The sequence below is a fragment of the Brassica rapa genome, chromosome A09, assembly GCF_000309985.2.
Source record: "Brassica rapa cultivar Chiifu-401-42 chromosome A09, CAAS_Brap_v3.01, whole genome shotgun sequence".
NCBI classification, from domain to species: Eukaryota; Viridiplantae; Streptophyta; class Magnoliopsida; order Brassicales; family Brassicaceae; genus Brassica; species Brassica rapa.
The window spans coordinates 19,969,425-19,975,424 of record NC_024803.2 but is presented as its reverse complement, the minus strand read 5'-3'; the positions used below and the strand labels follow the sequence as shown (position 1 = coordinate 19,975,424).

The 6,000-nt window shown below is 31.4% G+C and overlaps 1 long non-coding RNA gene across 1 annotated transcript; it reads right to left on the bottom strand.

Moving 5' to 3' along the window:
• Window positions 1-214: 214 nt before the first annotated feature.
• On the bottom strand, window positions 215-3,141 carry LOC103865031. Its single transcript, XR_632343.2, has 3 exons — window positions 2,028-3,141; window positions 1,644-1,754; window positions 215-1,411 (listed from the first exon to the last, which is right to left on the bottom strand). It is a non-coding gene; the product is annotated as an uncharacterized LOC103865031 (long non-coding RNA).
• Window positions 3,142-6,000: the final 2,859 nt, after the last annotated feature.

The following is a 6,000-nucleotide window of genomic DNA, read 5'->3' as shown; positions in this document are numbered from 1 at the left end:
TCATAACAAAAAAATTAAACCATGGATCATAAAATTTGAGTGTGAGACTTTTAACAGTTTTAGTAATTAATATTCATTTTTAAAAATTCAAAATATAACATATAAAAAAAAATTTATTATATGGTTACTATGGTTGTTTAATTTATTTTAATAGTTTAAAACTAAACAAATATAATATAAGATACATTTATTTTTATCAAATCTTTATTATTCCAAATCATTAATTGTCATATATATTTTAGCCACATTAGGAAATTCCATAATTTTATTTAAGGAAATAATGAAGCACATTAAAAATGTATTTATGGTTAATTTATTAAAAATATTATTATATATTTAGAGGGACCAACTTATTTCTCTAAAGATTCTAATAATCATTCTAATGATGACATCTGTCTACAAAAAATGTTGTAATGCTTCTTAAATAATATATAGGGGATACATACAATAACTTTTTTGTGTCTACAAAAAATGTTGGGATGCATGTTGGATTTGAACATACACCAAACACTACATCTCTTTTGTTGTTGATACAGTTAAGCAAGAGACGACAGGTGGCAGCGAATAAGTGGAGATGAGAGTTAGTTGGAGAGGTCGTTACAATCGAAGAAAGAGGACAGCTGGCATCAGGTGATTGGACGTGTTCATCTCTCTGTTTTGAAGAAACAGAGTAAGTAGTTTAGCTTTCTAGATTCAATCATTTGTGTAATTCTCACTCTCCATCTCTCTAAGATTCCCTAAGGCAAGTATCTCATTGTTGGTGTGCAGAACAAGTATGTGGAGAAAGAAGCAGCCGATGTTATGAGGTTTTGTGAAGAGGGTGAGGTGCTTGCCGAGAGTACAGACAGCAACCTTCGGTTGTCAATCTCGTCATGACCTACTCGTCCCGACAAGGCTCGTGGTTTTTGGGTTACGAGGCCAAGCAGGTTGCTTATGTTTTTGCCTTGTTAACGAAGCATTGCTGGTTTCTTGAAACATACGTTTCTTCATCTTATAAGAAATAGAGGTGTCAATGTTAATGATTTAACTCGCTCGCTGGATTTACATCTTACAAGAGAGTTGTGAATGTTAATGTGGCTAAATGTTTATCTTTAAAGGTTTGAATTTCACGCTCTCTTGTAGTTTTATTGAGTTTATTAGATTGTAAACAAAATAAAATTGATAATCGTAAATTTTAAGCGATGTAATATAAATACGAGTATCATATTTGAATGTATATTTTGGGTACATATTGATTAAAATAATTAGTGTTCAGGAAGACTGGATATAGGAGGAGTTTTAGATGTTATGCAACAACAAAACGTAGTCCCATATGTATCACAAAATCCCCCATATTTGAAACCCAGCAATAAACAATAGATATTGCATTTCTTGGTGTCTTCACATGGCCCCTTCGGTGTACATTCATCCCCTATTTAGTTCATAAAAGTTAGCAATAATTAGGTACAAAAATAAATAATCCAACATAAGAATATGTAAATTGCAAATACAATTATACAAACATAAATTTTTACGTCTAATGGCTTTGAGTCAATCTGTTAAAAATTGCTTGATTTTTGTAGAGAATTTCGGTTAGAAAATAGTTTTTTTTTAACACTATATATTTTTTAAATAACATTATATTCTATAATGAAAACAGTTACCTGAAATTATAGGTAGAGATACGAGGATAAAGACCATCAGCGAAAATAATAAAAGGGATGACATTTTCTTGGTCGTCATTATAGGTTGTAGCAACTTTTTGTCTTGATTTCCTACAAAGAAAAAGGAAGATGTACAAAAATTAAAATTTTAAATTCAAGATCACCATTTGAGGAAACTGTAGTGTAACACAGACGTTACAATAAGAATACATACGGTCACTTTTTGTATTGCAAGAAATACGGGGAATCTCAAAACAATCGGGTTTTACTCATTTATAAGATAATTTTAGTCTACTACAACAGAAAACTTCTAACATCAACACACATATATATTTATATATATTTATATATATGTGCATATATATGGTTACGCAACATGATTACCTTTCGTTTTGAAAATATAACTTTAAGCTTCTTATGAACAGAGTTTATGGTCTTAATTACATATATATATAGTTATATATAAATAAATCTTCCATTTTTGTTATTAATAATTTGTAATTATGTTTTCAAAACAAGAACTTTGACTTTAAATTTTTCAACGATTCAATCATAATTTCCATTTTTAGAAGATTCACTATTTGACTTTCCAAATAAAAGAAAATTAAATAATCAGATCAAACCATGATTATCGCTTATTCCATAAAATTTCAAGCAATATTCGCAGAGTTAATGCTAGCTACGCAATTTAATGGCGGATAAAGTTTTTGCTTAAATGTATTAGCATTACTTTCCCCAATCAATAAAGGGTTTTTTTCAAAATTTACATACAGTCAAACACAAAATTAACCTCTTTTTTTTTTGGAAATTAGTTATGCTTTATTCATCCCACAAGTTCATATAATTCATGAAAATGCCATAAATTTTTTTTTTTTTTTTTTTTCGAAAATGATATTTTTACTCTCTCACCCTCATCATCTTCAAGATTGTCATTGTCATCAATATCCTAACCAGCATGAACAACCAATTTGAAGCTCTTAATGCTCCCAAAATTGATTTACCATTCTTCTTTCTCCATTCTTATGAACTAAACACAACATCTCTCTCACTTTCTTTCCACATTAAGCTAAAAAACCCCAAGATTTTGATTCTACATTTTTTTATGGTTCATAGAGTCAAAGAAGCTAACGATTCTGGGTGGGTCACTTTCGTTTAAGATTATGTGTTCTTGGAGAAGCCTTATGTGTGCTAAGGAAGTTATCTCACCAATTTAAGGTATGAAATCGAGTTTTTTTCCAGATCTGTTCGTCCAGACAACTTACCTGAAAGTCGTCTTGTCAACGCAGAGGTTATTTTTGCAACTGACTTTGAAATATGTTTTCTGAGACGACTGAAAGTTAAGTTGTCTGATTTTGTTTGGTTACAAAAAAATCTCCAAAGAACCTAGACGACTTACATTTCAGTGGTCATATGTTAGTTTTGCATTTGACTGGACTATTTCAGAAGTTTGACTTTCCCGGACGACTTACATTTCAGTCGTCTGGTGAAAATTGAAATATCAATATTTTATTAATACTAAACGACTTACAATTAAGTCATTATAGGTTAGTTTTTCAATTGAAAAAAAAACTTCAATATTTAATTATACCCAGACGACTTACAATTCAGTCATCCGCCCGATGATTTACATGTAAGTCGTCTAGGATTTTATTCCGAGATTCTGGTCAAACCTCGTAAATCCTGGATGACTTACAAGTAAGTCGTCTCACGGACGACTGAATTGTAAGTCGTCTATATATAATTAAATATTGAAGTTTTTTTTTCAATTGCAAAACTAACCTATGACGACTTAATTGTAAGTCGTCTAGTTTTAATAAAATATTGATATTTTAATTTTCACGAGACGACTGAAATGTAAGTCGTCCAGGAAAGTCAAACTTCTGAAATAATCTAGTCAAATGCAAAACTAACCTATGACGACTGAAATGTAAGTCGCCTAGCTTTTTTGGAGTTTTTTTTTAACCAAACATAAGTAGACGACTTATTTTTCAGTCGTCTCAAATAACAGATTTCAAAGTCAATTGCAAAAATAACCTCTGCGTTGACCAGACGACTTATATTTTAGTCGTCTGGAATACTTAGATTGAAGTCGTCCGCGTCGACCTAAATGGACGACTTCTCTGGAAGTCAACTAGATGACCTCCGTGGATGTCGTCTGCGTCAATGTTTTATAAACTTGCATTTTCTCTAAAACTATAAAGATTTTTTAACATTTTCTTGTTAATTCATGTTTATTAATGAATATTTGGGCTACTGAATGAAATTTATAACTTAATTGGTGATATTTATGAGGTTACCAACATTCACGTTAATTAAAGTTTTTAACTGATCCGAGAAGACTTCCATTGAAGTCTTCTCCGCTAGTTTTTAAGTCTTCTACGCTAGTTTTTGAATAACTTGTATTTTTAAGAGTGATAAGTAACTTCATGATATGTAAAACTCATATTTACAAAATATGTTCTCTCCCTTAGTTTTACTAAATTTGACTAAGTTTTCAAATAAAAAATATGATATGTCTTGACTAGTTACTATTGTTTGTTTCCATCTCTTAAGTATTATTGTTATAGATACTAATGATGATTATTGTTATGAGTTGGACAAAGGGTTAAAATGCTTCTTAAAATGTTATATCAATATGAAGCTTCCAACATTCTTGTTTATTAAGATGAGAAAAAAACCATTGGAGTTTATTATTGAATATGAGAAATCCAAAGATAAGAAAAAGGCTACTGAAGTCTATTATTTCATTGATTTGTAATTGTGTAAACACATTGTTAGCACATGTATTACATCTTGGGAAACATTATTACTAATTTTACAAAAAATTCACAACTAAAAGAGTAGACATGCAATTCACAAAACAGACCACAAACAAAACTTTTATAGATCATTCCTTTACAACGATAAGCTTGGACTCCACTTGATATGGAAGAAGACTTTGTCAGAAGACTTCGAGGAAGTCCAGACGACTTCTAGGAAGTCCAGACGACTTCCAAGAAGTCCAGACGACTTCCAGGAAGTCCAGACGACTTTCAGGAAGTCCAGACGACTGAAATGGAAGTAGTCTGGAAGACTTCCTGGAAGTCGTCTAGTACATTATATTTTTGACGACTAACAGGTAAGTCGTCCTAGAAGTCTTCCAGATCTGAAAAACCTGCATATCAAATCCAGATCTGAAAAATCTGCATATCCAAAAACATTCAAATGACTTAAAAACAGAAAAAATGAGTGGAAGATTAGATAAATCTACCTTTATAGAATACAAAAAAAAATACATATATAAAACTAATAAATCTACCTTTAAATGAGTGGAAGATGAGTATCATCTGATTAAAAACCTGCAAAAAGACAGATTAGTAAGAAAGACATGAGACAAAACTGAAAAATTCATATAAAATTTGGTGTTTTGAAGTCAAAGAGATTAGAGTGGGTTTGAAGAGTTTTAGTTTGGAAAAAAAAGTAAGAACTTTATACAACAAGAAGTTACCAAATGAAGAAAAATCAGACATAAAAACTTACCAAAACACTCAGATCTCGTCAGAAGACTTCCATGACGTCCAGATGACTTCCAAGAAGTCCAGACGACTTCCAGGAAGTCCAGACGATTTCCAGGAAGTCCAGACGACTTCCAGGAAGTCCAGACGACTTCCAGGAAGTCCAGACGACTTCCAGGAAGTCTAGACGACTTCCAGGAAGTCCAGACGACTTCCTGGAAGTCGTCTGGAAGACTTCCTGGAAGTCGTCTAGTGCATTATATTTTAGACGACTAACATGTAAGTCGTCCCAGAAGTCTTCCAGATCTGAAAAAACTGCATATCAAATCCAGATCTGAAAAAAACTGCATATCCAAAAACGTTCAAATGACTTAAAATCTGAGAAAATGAGTGGAATATTAGATAAATCTACCTTTATAGTACACACAAAAATACATATCTAAAATTAATAGATCTACCTTTAAATTGGTGGAAGATGAGTACCATTTGATTAAAAACCTGCAAAAGAGATAGATTAGTAAGAAATACATGTGATAAAACTGAAAAATTCATATAAAGTTTGGTGTTTACAAGTCAAAGAGATTAGAGAGAGGTTGAAGAGTTTTAGAATGATGAACATTACATTTTTGTTGCAGCCATTGGAGAAGAGGAGAGAGAATGTACAATTTTTTCTTTATATAGGGAGACAAAAAATCCAATTAGGTTAAATATTTTTGATTCAGACGACTTACTAGACGACTTACTTGTAAGTCGTCCAGAAGAGTTTAATATTTTTAGCGGAAAATTAAAATATTTTTAGCGAGAAACTAAAATAGAAGACTTCCCAGACGACTTACAAGTAAGTCGTCTGGTTTAAATTATTT